This window comes from Stegostoma tigrinum, chromosome 11, assembly GCF_030684315.1.
Source record: "Stegostoma tigrinum isolate sSteTig4 chromosome 11, sSteTig4.hap1, whole genome shotgun sequence".
In the NCBI taxonomy this organism is placed as follows: domain Eukaryota; kingdom Metazoa; phylum Chordata; class Chondrichthyes; order Orectolobiformes; family Stegostomatidae; genus Stegostoma; species Stegostoma tigrinum.
In genome coordinates, this window is record NC_081364.1 from 11479324 (window position 1) to 11500394 (window position 21071).

A 21071-nucleotide genomic window follows, 5' to 3' on the forward strand; every position below is an offset into this window, starting at 1 on the left:
ATAGCAGACATGTGGAGGCTGTTTAAGGAGCAGTTGTTGCGAGTGATGTATAAATTTGTTCCTCTGAGACAGGTAAGAAGAGGTAAGATTAAGGAGCCTTGGATGACGGGTACAGAGGTGCTTCTTGTCAAAAAGAAAAAGGCAGCGTACATTAGGTGGAGGAAGCAAGGGTCTAGCACAGCTTTAGAGGATTACAGGCTTGCTCAGATGGAGCTCAAAAGTGGACTGAGGAGGGCCAGGAGGGGGCACGATAAAGGCTTGGCAGGAAGGATTAGGGAGAACCCGAAGGCATTTTACGCATACGTGAGGAATAAGAGAATGATCAGGGAGAAGGTAGGGCCGATCAGGGATAGCCCAGGGAACTTGTGTGTGGAGTCTGAGCAGATAGGGGAAGCCCTATATGAGTTTTTTGCTTCCGTTTTCACTAAGGAAAGGGACTTTGTTGTGAATGAGAACTTTGAGGAGCAGGAAAACAGGCTTGAACAGATCAAGATTGAGGAAGTTGAAGCGCTGGAAATTTTGGCAAACATTAAGATTGATAAGTCCCCAGGGCCAGGCCAGATTTATCCTAGGTTGCTCCGGGAAGCAAGAAAGGAGGTTGCTAAGCCGCTGGCGAAGATCTTTGCTTCCACACTCTCCACGGGAGTCGTACTGGAAGATTGGAGGGAGGCAAATGTTGTTCCTCTTTTCAAGAAAGGGAATAGGGAAATCCCCGGAAATTACAGACCAGTCAGTCTTATGTCTGTGGTCAGCAAGATTTTGGAAAGAATTCTGAGGGATAGGATTTATGACTATTTGGAAAAGCATAGCGTGATTAAAGGGAGTCAGCATGGCTTTGTGAGGGGCAGGTCATGCCTTACAAATCTGATTGAGTTCTTTGAGGAAGTCACGAGACTGGTTGACGAAGGTCGAGCTGTGGATGTGGTGTACATGGACTTCAGCAAGGCATTTGATAAGGTTCCCCACAGCAGGCTCATTCATAAAGTCAGGAGGTATGGGATACAGGGTGATTTGGCTGTCTGGATTCCGAACTGGTTGGTTGACAGGAGGCAGAGAGTGGTTGTAGATGGTAAGTATTCTGCCTGGAGGTCAGTGCTGAGTGGTGTCCCGCAGGGCTCTGTTCTTGGGCCTCTGCTCTTTGTAGTTTTTATAAATGACTTGGATGAGGAGGTTGAGGGGTGGGTTAGTATGTTTGCTGATGACACAAAGGTTAGAGGTGCCGTTGATAGTATCGAGGGCTGTTACAGGCTTCAGCGAGACATCGACAGAATGCAGAGCTGGGCTGAGAAATGGCAGATGGAGTTCAACCTGGATAAATGCGAGGAGTTGCATTTTGGAAGGTCGAACTTAAATGCTGAATATAGGACTAAAGGCAGGATTCTCGGCAGCGTGGAGGAACAGCGGGATCTTGGTGTTCAAGTGCATAGCTCCCTCAAAGTTGCCACCCAGGTAGATAAGGTTGTTAAGAAAGCATATGGTGTTTTGGCTTTCATTAACAGGGGGATCGAGTTTAAGAGCTGTGAGGTTATGCTGCAGCTCTACAAAACCGTGGTGAGACCACACTTGGAATATTGTGTCCAGTTCTGGTCACCCGATTATAGGAAAGATGTGGAGGCTTTGGAGAAGGTGCAAAAGAGGTTTACCAGGATGCTGCCTGGACTGGAGAGCTTGTCTTACGAGGAGAGGTTGACTGAGCTCGGACTTTTCTCTCTGGAGAGAAGGAGGAAGAGAGGTGACCTGATCGAGGTGTACAAGGTAATGAGAGGCATGGATAGACTCGATAGCCAGAGACTTTTCCCCAGGGAAGGACTGACTGCCACGAGGGGTCATAGTTTTAAGGTGTTAGGAGGATGGTATAGAGGAGACGTCAGAGGGAGGTTCTTCACCCAGAGAGTTGTGAGTGCCTGGAATAGCTTACCAGTGATAGTCGTGGAAGCGGAGTCATTAGTGACATTTAAGCGACTGCTGGACATGCACAAGGACAGCAGTGAATTGAGGGGAATGTAGTTTAGGTTATTTTATTTTTGGATTAGAAATATTCCACAGCACAAGATCGTGGGCCGAAGGGCCTGAACTGTGCTATACTTTTCTATGTTCTATGTAACTATGAGGAGAGATTGGATAGTCTGGGGTTATTCTCCGTGTGCAGAAAAATGGGATTAGGAAGGCAATCTGGGAGTCTTTACGTTGACATGGACAAGGTGGGCCAAATGGCCTCTTTCTGTTCTGTATCATTTCCATGGTTTCACTGTTGGACTCAGTGGAATGAATGTTAGGCAGGTGAATATCAACAGGGGGGAAAATCTATTTCTTTGTTACCATTTAGAGGAGAACCTTAACATTTGGACATGCATATGGTCACAGAAATTTGAGGGTGCATCCATGAGGATCAATGGTCGGCACAACATTGTGGGCTGAAGGGCCTGTTCTGTGCTGTACTGTTCTATGTTCTATGTTCTATTAACCCCAATGTCATACATGTTTATGGAGTTTTTATCGAGTTTTAACCCATTAGTCCATTGTCTCTGTGACAATCATCGAGCATCTATCAACTCTACTTTCATTGTCCAGCACTTGGCCTGTAGCCTTGAATGCTGTTGGCGTTCAGGTGTTTCTCTCAATATTTCTTAAATGTCTAGAGGGTTTCTGCTTCTACCAGCCTTTCATGCAGTCTGTTCCACATTCCCAATGTCCACTTTCTCTCTCTTCTTTACACCTCCTACTCCTTACTTTTGCAGTGGTGTCCCCTGGTATTGACCCAGTAATAATGGGAAAGGTTTTCCGATCTGTCATATCTATGCCCCTTATGATTGTGTGCACGACAGTCAAGTCACCAGACCCTTCCCTCCTCTAAGGAAAACAAGCCCAGCCTATCTAATCTCTTTTCATAACTGAATTACTCCAACTCCAGCAACGTCATGGATTTAAGGAGCCCTCAAAGATGCAAGGAAAGGCAGAAAAAAGGAGAAATTTAGGGAGAGAATAGCAAAGTAAGGGCCAATTTTGGAAAAAGTATCTCTAGCTTACATTACAGTGCAGAGAGAAATCCGTTGCTCCACTGCCACTTAGTTCCCCAACTGGAACTGTGTAGTGTCTCTCACTCGTGACCCCCCCCAACACACAGCCACATCAAGAAACCTGACATGACTGTAGAAGCCACTGAAGACTACTGAGGTCTGGGTAGTGGTGGTGCTATTATGGAAAGACTCAATAGCAGAGGCCCATCCTGTGCCAAATGTATCCTGCAGGCCCACTGCAGAACTGAATAAGCCTGCTCTGTGACAGATCCCAGCAGTACAAGAGCAGAGCCTGCCATTTATCTCCTTACAGCAAAACAACCAGTCTTCCTGTGATAATATAGTGTGGAGCTGGTGGAACACGGCAGGCCAGGCAGCATCATAGGAGCAGGAAAGTTGACATTTTCGGTCAGGACCCTTCTTCAGAAATCAGGGTCCCAACCCAAAACGTCAGCTTTCCTGCTCCTCTGATGCTGCCTGGTCTGCTGTGTTCCTCCAGCTCTACATTGTGTTATCACTGACTCCAGCATCGATTGTTCTTCCTATCTCTGAGACCTGTATTCCTGTGCTGTCTTGAACTTAATGAAATGTCCTTACACGTTTCACATTGAGCTACCTAAAACAATATTAGGGCAGGTGACTGAACACTTGCTCCAACTGGTAGGGTTTTAAGGAAATTCTTAAAAGGGGAGGTGGAGAAAGCGAGACATAGGCAGGGGATCTCCATATTTTTGGCCAAGGCAGCTGAAGGCAGGGAAAATTTCTCAAGGAGCCTGTAGAATGGACAGCACAGAGAGAGATTCAATACCAATAGCTCCTGTTATAGCTATACTGCTATAATTGCAATTTGCTCTTTCTCATGAAGCTCTCCTCTGTTCGTTGCGGGGTTAATGCTTTCAAATTAAATAGGTAACATGCCTAATCAATCAAACGCACTATATATTGGGTTTTGTGGCTTTATGAATGCACACTCCCTACCTGACAACATTCCTTATGAATTCCTTTTGAGAAATCCCAGTTTAATGAGGAGTGATTAATCTGTCATATTCTTCAAGCAGTCAGATCATAAGGTGTTGGAAATTCTACAATTCAACATGATCAGAACAAATGCCACCAGTTCATTATTTCTTGATAAATCAAATCCTCTTGGCGATTCATCTGACTTGAAAATCAACAAAATTATTTATTAAAGATGTCGCTGAAATTAACTTCGGCTGCAGCACATTACACACTTCATTTGTTGCACACTGAAATTCGGCACATTGATTTCAGTGTTAGGAGAAGTTGGCAGTTTTGCCAGGTTTGCCAACTTTCAAGCCATCAAACTTCTCAGAGGATTTCATGGAGGAGGAACAGCAATGCATGTGGCACAAGAATTGAGAGGAGACTCAGGGGAGGTGACCAAAGCTGGGGTCAAAATGATGGGTTTCGAAGAAACCTTTGAAACTTTGGGGAGGGCCAGTACAAGCATCAATAGAGAAACTTTGCTGAACACCTACGCTCGGTTCGCACTAAACAACTGCACCTCCAAATCGCGAACCATTTCAACACCCCCTCGCATTCCTCAGACGACATGTCCATCCTGGGCCTCCTGCAGTGCCACAATGATACCACCCCGAAGGTTGCAGGAACAGCACCTCATATTCCGCTTGGGAACTCTGCAGCTCAATGGTATCAATGTGGACTTCACAAGTTTCAAAATCTCCCCTCTCCCAACCACATCCCAAAACCAGCACAGCTTGTCCCCGCCTTCCTAACCTGTCTTTCCTCTCACCTATCCCCTCCTCCCACCTCAAGCCCACCCTATCTGCTAACTACTAGCCTCATCCCACCATTGACCTGTCCATCCTCCCTGGACTGACCTATCTCCTCCCTATCTCCCCACCTACACTCACCTTTATTGGCTCCATCCCCGCTGCTTTTTCCTGTCTGTCTCCTCTCCACCTATCTTCTCCTCTATCCATCTTCTATCTCCCTCCCCCTCTCTTCCTATTTATTTCAGAACCCCCTGCCCCTCTCCCATTTCTGAAGAAGGGTCAAGGCCCAAAACGTCTGCTTTCCTGCTCCTCTGATGCTGCTTGGCCTGATGTGTTCATCCAGCCTACACCTTGTTAACCCTAGACCATAGCCTGATTCTGAAGCAGGGATCATCCCATCTGTTTTTTGGGGAATAACATTCCTCTGCACACTGGCATGAGCCAATTCATAAAGAAGGGAAAGAATATACATTTTAATGTTTCTTTCACTGTTTCAGTTAGTCCCAAAGTGGTTCATTAACAATGAAACTGTTACGATATTGAGGATACTAATTTGTGCATGGAAAGCTCCTGTTTTATAAGGTAGTCAGCGCTTGAAATGGTTAACTGGTGTCACAATAAAACTTTTCGCCTATTGGCATGAGAAGACCTGCTCTTTAGATTTTGGCGAGTTTTTAAGCTGCCAGATCTCTACAGGGTCACCCCTCAACCTCCAACGCACCAGGGTAAAATAACCCCAGCCGATTCAGCCTCTCGCTATAGCTCAAACCCTCCAACACTGGCAATATCCTTGTAAATCTTTTCTGAACGTTTTCAAGTTTCACAACAATGTTCTGATAGCAGGGAGACCAGAACTGCACACAGTATTCCAAAACAGGCATTACTAATGTCCTAGATAACAAAGTGTGGGACTGGATGAACACGGCAGGCCAAGCAGCATCTTAGGAGCACAAAAGCTGACGTTTCAGGCCTAGACCCTTCATCAAAAGATTCTCCAGCATGTGCAGTTCCCATTATCTCTGATACCTAATGTCCTATACATCTCCCAACTCCTGCGCTCAATCTATTAACCAAGGAAAGCAAGTATACCAAAAGGCCTTCTTCACCATCCTGTCTGCCTGCAACTCTATTCTCAAGGAACTATGAACCTGCTCTCCAAGGTCTCTTTGTTTAGCCACACTCCCCAGGACCTTACCATTAAGTGTATAAGTTCTGCCCAGATTTGCCTCCCCATCATGCTCCACCTCACACTTATCTAAACTCCGTCTGCCACTCATCAGCCCATTGGCCCATCTGATTAAGGTCCTGTTGTACTCTGAGGTATCATTGAGACAGAAAGTTGCAATCCAACAGAGAATGAAAAGCTGATGCTGAAACAAAGGTATTAACATGGTCTACAGAGCGGGCACCTGAATTATTAATACTGGTAATAATTAACTTCCAGCAGTCGCTTTATGTTTTGTCACGTTTTTGCACATTAAAGCAAAAATGCAAGAAGGATACAAATGACACAGATTCAATTGTGGTTTTTAAAAGGGAATTGGAGAAGTACCGGAAGAAGCAAAAGTTGCAGGGATAAAGGAGCAGAGGCAGTGAGTGGGACTAATTAAATCGCTTTTCAAAAGATCCAGATTGGATGTGCCGAATGGCATCTTCCCATGCTGTACTATTTTATCACACTGCCATAAAACCATTTCAAACTGACTTCTGGCTTGGAGCAAGAAATATACCCACCCATCCTAACATACAAACTCCTCTCGCAAACGGCAGTACTAAATGACCTCCAGGTGTCCTACTCTTAGAGTATGTGAGCTCAAGGGGTCCAGCCACTTTTAAATACAATTACACCATAACTGCAAAAGATGACAGCCCCATCATTATAAAGCAGAATACCATCCAATTTACTCTGAGTAATGAGTCAAGGGATAAACCCGTATTATTCAAAAAACGCACAGATGGCAAAACCATGTAAGAACCAATTACACAACAGTAAAACATTTCCAGATTCCAGAGGTGCTGAGGGAACGGCCATCGTTGGCAGTTAATCAGGTTTCGCTATCTGTTGTGCGCAATGTAAAAGTTACATTAAAAATTCCAGCAATTTCTGGCTCTGCACAATTGTTATTGTAAGCAAATTGGGATTATAAAACCTAACTCATTCTCCAATGATTTATATTTTGCAGAAGATAAGGAAATTTGAATTCAGCTGAGGAATGTCAGTCCTGGAGAATAACACTTCTCCTCATGTATTACATTTAACGTCAATATCAATCATTCCCTTGGCCAAGTTGAACATGTGTTAATTGCTCGTTAAGGCTTCCTGAATTTACAGCCTTGCCTCAGTGCTAGACCTTAAAGCCACCCTTTGGAAAAGAAGTATGCAGCTTTTCAATTCCCACCCTAGGCATTTGTATGGCTTCTCTCACTGACAGTGCATGCTATTGTCATTTATAAGCACTTATTACCGCTGCAGTGTGTCCATTTGGGGATTGAAGCTGTCCAAACCAATAAAGCTACTTGATAGGGTTTCATCTCAGTCTGCACCCCAGATTCCTGAGGTGAGTAGCTTAGATTGCAAATCTGTTTCAGCGTTCAATGGTTTGACTTACCATTTAAATGACATACAATGCCACCACTGTTCATCATTCTGCATTCAAATCAGTTAGAACATAGAACATAGAACAGTACAGCACAGAACAGGCCCTTCAGCCCACAATGTTGTGCCGACCATTGATCCTCATGGATGCACCCTCAAATTTCTGTGACCATATGCATGTCCAGCAGTCTCTTAAATGACCCCAATGACCTTGCTTCCACAACTGCTGCTGGCAACGCATTCCATGCTCTCACAACTCTCTGCGTAAAGAACCTGCCTCTGACATCCCCTCTATACTTTCCACCAACCAGCTTAAAACTATGACCCCTCGTGCTAGCCATTTCTGCCCTGGGAAATAGTCTCTGGCTATCGACTCTATCTATGCCTCTCATTATCTTGTATACCTCAATTAGGTCCCCTCTCCTCCTCCTTTTCTCCCATGAAAAGAGACCGAGCTCAGTCAACCTCTCTTCATAAGATAAGCCCTCCAGTCCAGGCAGCATCCTGGTAAACCTCCTCTGAACCCTCTCCAAAGCATCCACATCTTTCCTATAATAGGGCGCCCAGAACTGGACGCAGTATTCCAAGTGCGGTCTAACCAAAGTTTTATAGAGCTGCAACAAGATCTCACGACTCTTAAACTCAATCCCCCTGTTAATGAAAGCCAAAACACCATATGCTTTCTTAACAACCCTGTCCACTTGGGTGGCCATTTTAAGGGATCTATGTATCTGCACACCAAGATCCCTCTGTTCCTCCACGCTGCCAAGAATCCTATCCTTAATCCTGTACTCAGCTTTCAAATTCGACCTTCCAAAATGCATCACCTCGCATTTATCCAGGTTGAACTCCATCTGCCACCTCTCAGCCCATCTCTGCATCCTGTCAATGTCCCGCTGCAGCCTACAACAGCCCTCTACACTGTCAACGACACCTCCGACCTTTGTGTCGTCTGCAAACTTGCTGACCCATCCTTCAATTCCCTCGTCCAAGTCATTAATAAAAATTACAAACAGTAGAGGCCCAACGACAGAGCCCTGTGGAACCCCACTCACCACTGACTTCCAGGCAGAATATTTTCCTTCTACTACCACTCGCTGTCTTCTGTTGGCCAGCCAATTCTGTATCCAAGCAGCTAAGTTCCCCTGTATCCCATTCCTCCTGACCTTCTGAATGAGCCTTCCATGGGGAACCTTATCAAATGCCTTACTGAAGTCCATATACACCACATCCACAGCTTGACCCTCATCAACCTTACTAGTCACATCCTCAAAAAATTCGATAAGGTTTGTAAGGCATGACCTACCCGTCACAAAGCCGTGTTGACTGTATTTGATCAAGCCATGCTCTTCCAGATGGTCATAAATCTTATCCCTCAGAATCCTTTCTAACACCTTGCAGACGACAGACGTGAGACTTACCGGTCTATAATTGCCGGGGATTTCCCTATTTCCTTTCTTGAAGAGAGGAATTACATTTGCCTCTCTCCAGTCCTCAGGTACGACTCCAGTGGAGAGCGAGGATGCAAAGATCTTCGCAAGTGGCGAAGCAATTGCATTTCTCGCTTCCCAAAGCAGCCGAGGACAAATCTGATCCGGGCCTGGCGACTTGTCAATCTTAATGTTTGACAAAATTTTCAGTACATCAGCTTCCTCTATCTCTATCCATTCCAGCATGCACACCTGCTCTTCAAAGGTTTCATTCACTACACAGGTCGTTTCTTTCGTAAAGACAGAAGCAAAAAACTCATTTAGGAAATGAGACAGAGTTAATGAATGATTTCATAGTGAAGGCACCTTGAGGTAGCAGTGAGCACAACTGAATTTTACACTCCATTTCAGGGAGAGTGGGGTCAATTTGGATGAGAATAAAGGAAGCGTGGTGAGTGAATTTGTGGATGACTCTAAAATGGCCGGTTTAGTTGACAGTGAAGAAGGTTATCGAAGGTGACAACAAGATTTTGACCACTGGGTCAATGGGCTGAAGAGTGGCAGATGGAATTTAATTTAGATAAATGTGAGGTGTTTTATTTCGGTAAGATAAACTATTTCACAAAAGTCAGATTTTAATTTGCTCTTTCAGCTGAAGGTACCTGCTAGTATTCCTTGAGTAATCCTCATGTATCAACATTTAAGAGGCACAAAAATAGAAGTTGCTGGAAAAGCTCAGCAGGTCTGGCAGCATCTGTGAAGGGAAAAACAGAGTTAATGTTTCGGGTCTGGTGACCCTTCCCTCGAACTGATGGTGGCTGGGAAACATCAGCTTATATGCAGAAAATAGGGAGGTGGATGGGTTAAGAGGCATCTTGACAGGTATATGACTAGGCAGGGAATAGAGGGATGCAGACCCCTAGAGGCAAAAGGTTATGAGTTTAGAAAAGCAGAATGCATTGGCACAGACTTGGTGGGCCTTAAGGCCTGCTCCTGTGCTGCACCCATCTCTGCTCAGCTGTCAGCTGGTTTTCGGATATCCTACTCTCTTTCCGCACTCCATTCTTTAGGTCATTGATATCAGGGGTGAGGCCAGAACCTCACGGTGATGTGAGAAGCCCATCTGCAGGAACTCCACCTTCTGTGGTAAGGCCATTATGTGGGAACACAGCAGCTTTGTCATATCCTGCCGCGAACATGAAACCACCTTCTGGTGTAACTCCGCCCGGACCTCCTGCTGTGCGGTCACCTCCTCCCAGTTAGGAGAGTGCTGGCACCCAATGCTGGAAAATTGCTGTCTTCCTGTAATTGCCAATGGCTTCTGGAAAAGCTCGATCGCATTAGCACCATTGCTGAGTGAGATACTGCCACCGTGTGCACCCACCACACCCCCCCCAACCCCCCCCACTGCTGTTCACCCACCTCCAGGGAAAGGTTGAATGGTTAGGTCATTCCAGGGAGTCAGTTGAATGGTTAGGTCATTCCGGGGAGTCAGTTGAATGGTTAGGTCATTCCAGGGAAAGGTTGAATGGTTAGGTCATTCCAGGGAGTCAGTTGAATGGTTAGGCCATTCCAGGGAGTCAGTCGAATGCTCTCCAGTGCATTTTACTGACTCCCCCCAACCCCTTTACCCCTGCCTGATTTACTGACACTTTCTCTTCCAGCACCCAGCTTGGAGAATTGAGGCATTAGGCCCCTCTCGTTTCAGACTCCCCCCACGCCCCACCCCCAAGTGTAAAGTCCTTGTATATTTACCCTATCTGTGCTCCTCATGATTTTATAAACCTCTATAAGCTCACCCCTCAGCCTCTGATCCTCCAGACTCTCCCTATAGCTCCAATCCTCCAACATACTCGGAAATCTTTTCTGAACCTTTTCAACTTTCACAATATCCTTCCTATAGCAGGGAGACCAGAATTCAACGCAGTATTCCAAAAGCGGCCGAACTAACGTCCTGTATAGCTGCAACATGACCCTCCCAATTCCTGTACTCAATGCACTGACCAATAAGAGCAAGCATAACAAGCACCTACTTCACCGCCCTGTCTACGTGCAACCCCACTCTCAAGGATCTATGAACTTGCACCCCAAGCTCTCTTACTCCTGGGGAGGAGACACGCCCCAGGACCTTACCACACTCAAGATAAACACTGCCACTGAGGTGGCAATAAGTCTTGTGGGTGATGGAGGCAACATTGGATCAGATGGTGAGCTCAGCATCAAGTACCATGGGCAAGGCTGGCCACAGTCCAGCTCATCTCAAGATTGAAGCTGCCACTGGCGACAAGCAAATGAAGGCTGCAAAGGCGGCTGAATATTTTTCCCTTTATCTTTCTCAACCACCTTCCTGTCCAGACAATAATCCAGCTGGATGGGAGATTCTACTTCCAAATCCCTCAAGACAGTTCAGAAGAGATTTACCAGGATGTTGCTGTGAATGGAGGCTTTGAGGTATAAGAAGAGGCTGGATAGCATGGGAATTTTTTTACTGGAGCATAGGAAGTCAAGAGGTGACCTTACAAAATAATGTGAATGGAAAGTGTCTTTTCCCTAAGATGGGGGGTTTATAGGAGAAGTATTTTTAAGATGAGAGGAGAAAGATTTGAAAAAGACTTAACGGGCAACATTTTTACACAGAGAATGGTTCGTATGTGGTATGAACATCTGGAGGAAGTGGTGGATGCACGTACAGTTACAATGTTTAAGAGATATTTGGCTACATGCATGAATAAGAAATGTTTGGAGGGATAAGGGCCAGAGGCAGGGGCTAGTTTAGTTTGGGATTGTGCTCGACGTGGACTGGAGGAACTGAAGGGTCTGGTTAGAACATAGAACATAGAACAGTACAGCACAGAACAGGCCCTTCAGCCCACAATGTTGTGCCGACCATTGATCCTCATGGATGCACCCTCAAATTTCTGTGACCATATGCATGTCCAGCAGTCTCTTAAATGACCCCAATGACCTTGCTTCCACAACTGCTGCTGGCAACGCATTCCATGCTCTCACAACTCTCTGCGTAAAGAACCTGCCTCTGACATCCCCTCTATACTTTCCACCAACCAGCTTAAAATTATGACCCCTCGTGCTAGCCATTTCTGCCCTGGGAAATAGTCTCTGGCTATCGACTCTATCTATGCCTCTCATTATCTTGTATACCTCAATTAGGTCCCCTCTCCTCCTCCTTTTCTCCAATGAAAAGAGACCGAGCTCAGTCAACCTCTCTTCATAAGATAAGCCCTCCAGTCCAGGCAGCATCCTGGTAAACCTCCTCTGAACCCTCTCCAAAGCATCCACATCTTTCCTATAATAGGGCGCCCAGAACTGGACGCAGTATTCCAAGTGCGGTCTAACCAAAGTTTTATAGAGCTGCAACAAGATCTCACGACTCTTAAACTCAATCCCCCTGTTAATGAAAGCCAAAACACCATATGCTTTCTTAACAACCCTGTCCACTTGGGTGGCCATTTTAAGGGATCTATGTATCTGCACACCAAGATCCCTCTGTTCCTCCACGCTGCCAAGAATCCTATCCTTAATCCTGTACTCAGCTTTCAAATTCGACCTTCCAAAATGCATCACCTCGCATTTATCCAGGTTGAACTCCATCTGCCACCTCTCAGCCCATCTCTGCATCCTGTCAATGTCCCGCTGCAGCCTACAACAGCCCTCTACACTGTCAACGACACCTCCGACCTTTGTGTCGTCTGCAAACTTGCTGACCCATCCTTCAATTCCCTCGTCCAAGTCATTAATAAAAATTACAAACAGTAGAGGCCCAAGGACAGAGCCCTGTGGAACCCCACTCACCACTGACTTCCAGGCAGAATATTTTCCTTCTACTACCACACGCTGTCTTCTGTTGGCCAGCCAATTCTGTATCCAAGCAGCTAAGTTCCCCTGTATCCCATTCCTCCTGACCTTCTGAATGAGCCTTCCATGGGGAACCTTATCAAATGCCTTACTGAAGTCCATATACACCACATCCACAGCTCGACCCTCATCAACCTTACTAGTCACATCCTCAAAAAACTCGATAAGGTTTGTAAGGCATGACCTACCCCTCACAAAGCCGTGTTGACTGTATTTGATCAAGCCATGCTCTTCCAGATGGTCATAAATCTTATCCCTCAGAATCCTTTCTAACACCTTGCAGACGACAGACGTGAGACTTACCGGTCTATAATTGCCGGGGATTTCCCTATTTCCTTTCTTGAAGAGAGGAATTACATTTGCCTCTCTCCAGTCCTCAGGTACGACTCCAGTGGAGAGCGAGGATGCAAAGATCTTCGCAAGTGGCGAAGCAATTGCATTTCTCGCTTCCCAAAGCAGCCGAGGACAAATCTGATCCGGGCCTGGCGACTTGTCAATCTTAATGTTTGACAAAATTTTCAGTACATCAGCTTCCTCTATCTCTATCCATTCCAGCATGCACACCTGCTCTTCAAAGGTTTCATTCACTACACAGTTCGATTCTTTCGTAAAGACAGAAGCAAAAAACTCATTTAGGGCTTCCCCTACCTCCTCAGGCTCCACACACAAGTTCCCTATGCTATCCCTGATCGGCCCTACTCTTTCTTTGACCATTCTCTTATTCCTCACGTAAGTGTAAAATGCCTTTGTGTTTTCCCGGATTCCTTCTGCCAAGCCTTTCTCGTGCCCCCTCCTGGCTCTCCTCAGACCATTTTTGAGCTCCTTCCTTGCCTGCATGTAATCCTCTCTAGCTGAACTTGACCCTAGCTTCCTCCACCTTATGTAAGCTACCTTCTTCCTTTTCACTAGAAGCTCCACCGCTCTCGTCATCCAAGGTTCCTTTATCTTACCCCTTCTTGCCTGTCTCAGAGGGACATATTTACTGGTTACATATGGTTCTGTGCTGTGTGACTCTATGACTCTGTAACAATCATTGACAGGACAGCAAATTAGTAGGCACTGTCTCTCTGTCTCTCTATCCCATGGCCTCTACCCAAAATGGCTTTTCTTAAATTAGTTGCATAGAAATTGGGAGCTAACAACACATCACCCTGCTCCACATCACCCTGCCCTTTATAGTTAGTTTGCAATTTCCAAGGATAAATCTACAAGATGTATTAGGATTCCACTCACATGCTTCCATTTCCTGAATTTCCACTTCCTCAAGTATGGAATAAGACAGACTGAATTCCTTCAACAATACACAGACCGATGTTTGAAGTCACGTAGCTGGGAATCTCCAGCTGTTAGAGCACTTGAAAGTGTGTAGACATTGCCTTTCGCTCCCCAGTTAAGCCTTTCTGATTTTTAAAATCATTTAATAATTTTTTCATCATGCAAAAGCAAATTGAAATGTTGTGCGCACACTTGAGGAAATGTTACTATTTATTTTCACTCCCCTGAACTTTGATTAACTGCAGTTCTTCTATGAATTGGGAACTTAAAGAACACAAGGCTTTCAGTCTAAGTACTACAATTTGGTCAACAGCATAAATAACCCAGACCTCTTAGAATTCCTACTGTGTGGAAGCAGGCCACTCAGTCCATCAAGTCTAAACCAACATTCTGAAGAGCATTCCACCCAGACTCACCATCCTCATGCCCGTAACCCTGCATTTTCTAAGACTAGCCCACCTAGCCTGCACATCACTGGGCAATTTAGCATGGCCAATCCACCTAGCCACTACATCTTTGGACTGTGGGAGGAAACCCACGCAGTTTGCACATTTTCCCCATATCTGTGTAGAACCAAACCCAGGTCCCTGGCATTGTGAGGAAGCAGTGCTAACCACTGAGCCACCGTGTCACCCACACTCACTTCACCATCAGAACACTCTGGCTGCAGAATGTATTATCTACACAATGCCCAGCACCAAGACATCCTTCGCAGCAGCGTCATCACTTCCACCCCCCAGAGAAGGGATTGTGTGTTAGGGAACACCTTCACCCCCAAGTACGCTTCCAAATCACACTTCATCCTGGCTGAGCAATATACTTCCTTTCCTTCTCTGGCAATGGACCAAGACTCTGCTACTCCCTGATAGTACAGAGTTGGTTGTCCAAGCCCTGGCAACAAGGACTCCAGTGAATCAAGGAGGCAGCTCACCTTCTAGAGGGCAATTACTGATGTGCTGTATATGGGGAGGTGATGGTGTAATGGTATTGTCACTGGAATGGTATTCCACTACCCCAGGCTAATACTCTGGTAAAATGGGTTTGAATCCCACGAGGGAAGATGGTGAAATTTTAGAATTTACAAAAAACTGGATTAATGATATCCATTTAACTATTGCTGTAAACACCCATTTGGTTCACTAATGTCTTTTAGGGAAGGAAATCTGCCATCCTTATCTGGTCTCCCTTACACATGGCATCAGAACCAGAGAAATTTAGTTGGCTTTCACCTGCCCTCTGAAATTATTTGCTCATGGGATCGGGGCATCACTGACATAGAACATAGCACAGTACAGGCCCTTCGGCCCACAATGTTGTGCCAAACTTTTACCCTAATCCTACGATCTATCTAAACTCCACCCCTACCTTATACTATCATCCATATGCCTATCTAATAGATGCTTAAATGCCCCTAATAAGGCTGACTCTACTACCCTTTTCGGCAATGCATTCCACACCCCGACCACTCTCTGAGTAAAGAACCTACCTCTGACGTCTCCCCTATATCTACCTCCACTCACTTTAAAACTATGGCCCCTCGTAATAGCTACCTCGACCCTAGGAAAAAGTCTCTAGCTATCCACTCTATCCGTAACTCTGATCATTTTGTACACCTCTATCAAGTCACCTCTCATCCTTCATCGTTCTAAAGAGAAAGACCTTAGCTCTCTCAACCTTTCCTTGTAAGACCTTCCCTCCATTCCAGGCAACATCCTGGTAAATCTCCTCTGCACCTTTTCCAACGGTGCCACATCTTTCCTGTAATGAGGCGACCAGAACTGGACACAATACTCCAGATGGGGCCAAACCACAATGAGCTGAATGGCAATGCCATTTGTTGCCTATCAGAGGGCAGTTAAAAGTCAACCACATTGCCATGTGTGCTGGGGTCACAAGTAGGTCAGACCAGGTCAGGGCAGCAGAATTCCTTCCCTCAAGTACATTTGTGAGCCAGATGGGCTTTTGCAAGAATTGACTTCAGGCCAGCTTTGTCTTTTTTCAAAATTCAAATTTCACCATCTGTCATGAAAATTAGGCTGGATTTCTAGATAATGGTCAAGTCAATAAACTGCTGCACTACCATCTCTCTAGCCTAGGAGCTTTAATCAATTCAAGGATGATAATGGATGGGCAGCAGACGATAGCAATATCCACATTTTCATGCTTACAGTTAGAAAGTTCGAATAAGTAGACCTCTGGCATAATCCACTGCACAATGCACAAGTGAATTGTAAAGACCAAAGTGAAGGAAATTTCAGTCATTAGTCCATGCTGAGCTATTGATCTTAAATAACACAATGCAAGATTTGGATACTTCTGGACTAAGTAAGGGAAAAAAAATCATGGAAAATTTTGCTTTATTACGTATGCAGTCAGATGACTCAAGTACATAGAGTTGTGCTTTCAAATTTACTATCAGAGATTCATTTATAATCACTCATGGATAATGAGTGACAGAAACTCATGTCGGAACCAACTTGTATTATATATCAGCAGCTCAGGAGAGGGGAGAGGAATGTAAAAGCAAAGATTCTCTTTTGGAAGTTTCCTCAAATATTTCCATCTAATGGATTGAGTACATGAGGCAGGGAATAAAGAACATCCTTGTTAATTGTGTCTGCATTATTTTTAATGGTAAATGGGGGAACAAGCGTTAACTAGAGATTCACATGTTCTCCTTTAAATAACAGCAGCTGGAAGACAGATTGTTGGGTTAAGAGTTATATGTTAGCAATGTATATTTCTATTAATAAAACAACAGCTTACTATCGAGTTGTAGGCCCAAAGACAGGTCTGACCCACACTGCCATGATCTTCCACACAAGAAAAATAAAGAAGCAGGTCCAAAGCCACCCCAGTCAGTGTGAAGGTCAAATGAGCCAGAGGCAACAATATGATCCCCAATTCTCCAACCATATGAGCTAAACAAAGGACCAAGAAGTTAACGTGTACTTTTACAGAAATGTAGCCTTGAGCTACAGACACTGATGGATAGTGGTTCCAATTTCTTCCATCAAGTGGCTGGCTAGAAATCTCTCCTACTTTTACAACCTGCCTTTATTGCTTATTGGATATACTGTTGATGAATCTGTTTGGCCATGTTCTGAACACATCTTCCTTGCCCATCATGTGGGACATAAGCTTGGAGTTTCAGGCTGAGAGAGAGGGAGGCTATCCCCTGTGCCTGAAGAACTCCTCTAAAACCATACCAGAGGTTGTAAAGATTGGCTCGAGTCCTCTACTTCACCACTGATCCTGTTTGGAGTAGAACAGGACTGAGCAGGACATATTTTGGCATTCCTTCATTATCAATGAGTCAAAATGCTTCAATTCCCCACCCAACAGCGCAACGATAGCAGCTTCACTACAAGGACTATCACAGTTCACCATTAATTTCTAAAAGGCAACTAGGCACGGGCAATAAATTCTCCAAACAAAAACAGAAGTTGCTGGAACACTCAACAAGTCTGGCAGGGCCTGTGAAGAAAAAAATCAGTGTTAATGTTTCAAAACGGGTGACCCTTCCGTAGAACTGATGGTAGCTGGGAAAACATTGACTTATATCCAGAAAATAGAGAAGGGGTGGGGTTGGGAGTAAACAACAGGATAGAGCCTGAAGACAGAGAAGAGCAGTTGGATAGATTTTATAAATTCTCCGATATTGCCAAAATGGTTTTGTTTTCTTTAAAAACATCTTAAGAAGTGAAACAGGGATTTGTAAATGGCATTACTCCATCACCGCTGCTGGAAAGAAATCAGCTGTAAGTGTATTGGAATATGAGACTGAGTAATGCAGACTGAGGGAAACATGTCAACAACAAGTGCAGACAGTATCAAGGAAACAGCCTCCTGACACTGGCCTCTCCAACTCACATGCAGAATGGTCTCTGGGTGAAATTTGGGTCATGTTGGCTTTCATTAAACAATACTTGTGCGGAAGACAACAAAGGAGACAACACAAGGAAGGTGTGGGAGAGGAAAAGATCTTTTGGTCCACCAAGCCTCCTCCTTCCTCACTTTATGTGCAATCTGCTCAATATGGCATGACCTGACACATTTAGTCTGCAGTGGAAACGTTCCCAATCCATGTCACCAATTTCCCAGAGAAAGTTATACAAAACTCCAGTATGCTGTCTGCCTTCATATCCTTCCTCCCTGTTACAGATGATTTGTACCTTTTCGAGCAGCGGTCTGTGTCTGGTAGCTGCCGGTCTGGGCATATCATTATCACCTGTAGGATGGTAAATGAGACAGTGTATGTATTTGGGATGGGGAAAAAGGTGGAACAATGTCCTGCTTTTAAATATGTTCATGCATGGAATATGGATGTCGCTGATTGGCCAGCATTTACTGCCTAAATCTAGTTGCCCTGGAGAAGATGATGGTGAGCTACCTTCCCGGATACTGTAGTCCAGATGCTGTAGGTTGACTTTGTAGAAATTGATACAACTAGGAGCTTCATAGACCATTTCAGAGAGCAGTTGAGAATCAACCACTTTGCTGTGGGACTGGAATCATATTTTGACCAGGCCTAACAAGGTTGACAAATTTCCTTCCCTATAGGACTTGAGTGAACCAGATAGGCTTTTCCCTAACAATTATTTAACTGTCATTCAGATTTGTTTGTCGGCCTCCCCATTGAATTCAAATTCCCCCATCTGCCATGGCAGGTTTCAAACATAGGTGCCCAGAATGTTAGAATAGAATAGAATAGCCTTTAGTGTCGCATATACTCAATGAGTGTAATGACAAGTTGATATGTCGCTCATTATGGCGCTAAAATAGATCCAAAAGTACCTGGCACAGCTTCTTTTGTAACACGATTTTAGACAATACAGAAATAAAATGTCCAGCAATACAGAAAAAGGTTCAGTACAGCAGACCGTGCCGGCACTTAGCTTCCAGTCTGCACTAGGCCCTGGCTCTACATTGTGCGAGTGACATATGACACCAGGAGGCCACTGCAGGAGGCCAGAATGTCACCATGCCATGCCAGAAGGCCCCCCACGACACTGCGCCAGGCTGGGAAGTCACCACACCACCGCCAGGAGGCCGCTGCAGGAGGCTGGGATGTTCCACGCCTTTGCCGGGCCGGGACGTCTTTGAACCAGGCCGGCAGTCGTCACCCCCAGGGTTTGATCGTCGCCTGCCGGAGGCCAGGAATCATCACTCGTGGATGGAGGCCAGGATCGACGTCTGAGGCCAGAGATTCTCGCTCACCAGAGCCTGGGGATCCTCAGCCACTAGAGCCTAGGGATCACCATTTACCAGAGCCTGGGGATCATTGCTCCTTGCTGGAGGCCAGGAGTCATTGTCATCGGAGGCCAGGAGTTGAAGGGAAAACAAGAAGAGGGAGAAGAAGATGAAAGAAATGCACTAAGAGAAAGAGAAAGAGAAGAGAAAGATGTAAAAAACAAGAGAAGAAGGTGGAGCAGACGAGCTCTGGCAGAAACACCCAACTCCGTTGCCATCTTATAACAACCTTTATCATGATTGGTTAGCTGAGTTTCTGCATTAATAAGTCAATGCCATTAAACCGTCACCTCCCCTGTTTTCGTCATGAGCCCTGCAATCAAATTAGGGGACAACATATTCGCATTAACCTACAGAGAAGAAGAGGGCTAAGTGTGGGTTAAACTAGCACCTTATTTTTACCCATGGTAATCACTGTATCACCAGGAAACATTCAGTAGATGCCTTGCACTGACATATACAAAGAAGACAAGTTAATGGTGGCTCAGTGGTTAGACACTGCTGCCACACAGCACCAGGGACCTGTGTTTGATTCTAGCCTCAGGTGACTATCTGTGTGGAGTTCCATATCCTTCTAGTGTCTGCGTAGGTTTCCTTTGGGTGCTCTGGTTTTCTCCCACAGCCCAAAGATTTGCGGGCTAGGTGGACTGGCCATGCTAAATGGCCTGTATCGTTCAGGGTTGTGTAGATTAGGTGGGTTATACGGGGATGGGTCTGGGTGGAATGCTCTGAGTGTTGGTGTGGTCTTGTTGGGCCAAAGGGCCTGTTTCCACACTTGTAGGGACTCTACGATGATCAAAAGGAAGACATCCGAGAAAGCTATTTTGTCACATTGAGATCAAGACAGTGATGCAAACTGGCAGCAAAAGTGTTGATTATGTGTCCAAAGAGTCAGAGAAAGATGAACCAGGTCCAAAAATGGTCAAACCACTAAAAATATTAATAATTTCATCCAAGGCAAGAAAGAGTTAAGATGTCTTCGATAATAAAGTTGCTTTACAGTTTATAACTACAGCCCACAGCACCCTGAGCTGCCATTAAACTTCGCCCATGCTTATTAATAAAACCTAAATGATAACCCAACACACCAGATTTCCCCATTACAAAATTAACAGCCCCCTCCTCGGCCAAACTCTGATCAGTATCAACGTACCTTTGAAGTATTCTGCTTTCAAATGGACTAAGTTACTTAAGAAGCGTTTTGCGAAGTTGTTTTTTCTTTTTGATTTTATTTCAGACAGCGCAGGTCTCTCATTAAAGTCTGTAGCAAGATCAAAGAAACAGAGAGCAGCTGCAGGATCTATTTGTGGAGCTACAGAGCCAAACACACACACACACACACACACGCATAACGCTTTAAAAGGTCCATTGTTATCATGGTCGCATACCTTGGCACACACTTCACTGTAGTTTAATGATCAGCGAGTATGCTTTTGATGAGATCACTTTAAAAGAGTTGCTGTAAATTACTTTTCTTCAATGTTGCCACTGCAATGTCTGTATAGTATAGCTCAGAAGGTGATCACTCCATCCAAAATATCTAGTTAGCACTTTCATATAAGTGCCAATTCATCCCACTACCCTATGCTCTTTCCACTTGACCCTGTGAAAATCCTCCTCTTCTAGTATGTGTTCAGTTCCCTTCGAGAAGGCAGTATGCAATGTGCCATTTTAGACAGAGCACTTTAATTACCACGACCCACAGGGTAATCAGGAAGTTGGCTGGTTGGCTGGATCTGTTGGTTGGATAGCTGGCCTGTAATGTAGAACAATACCAACAGTGTGGGTTCAATTCCCACACCACCTGAGGTTACCACAAAAGATTCTCATCAACCTGTCCCTTTGCCTGAGGTATCATGACACATAGGTT

At 45.1% G+C, this 21071-nt stretch overlaps 1 protein-coding gene across 5 annotated transcripts in view; it reads right to left on the reverse strand.

Moving 5' to 3' along the window:
• The window catches only part of sema3b (sema domain, immunoglobulin domain (Ig), short basic domain, secreted, (semaphorin) 3B), a 414455-nt gene that overhangs the window by 338437 nt on the left and 54947 nt on the right, over positions 1-21071 (reverse strand). The window contains exon 1 of one of the 5 annotated variants that reach the window (XM_048547717.2): positions 20355-20461. The exons of the other annotated variants lie outside the window; for them this stretch is intronic. The gene's annotated coding sequence lies outside the window, so the exon portion shown is untranslated. Of the gene's footprint in view, positions 1-20354; positions 20462-21071 lie in introns of those variants that run through there. 5 annotated transcript variants of the gene reach the window in all.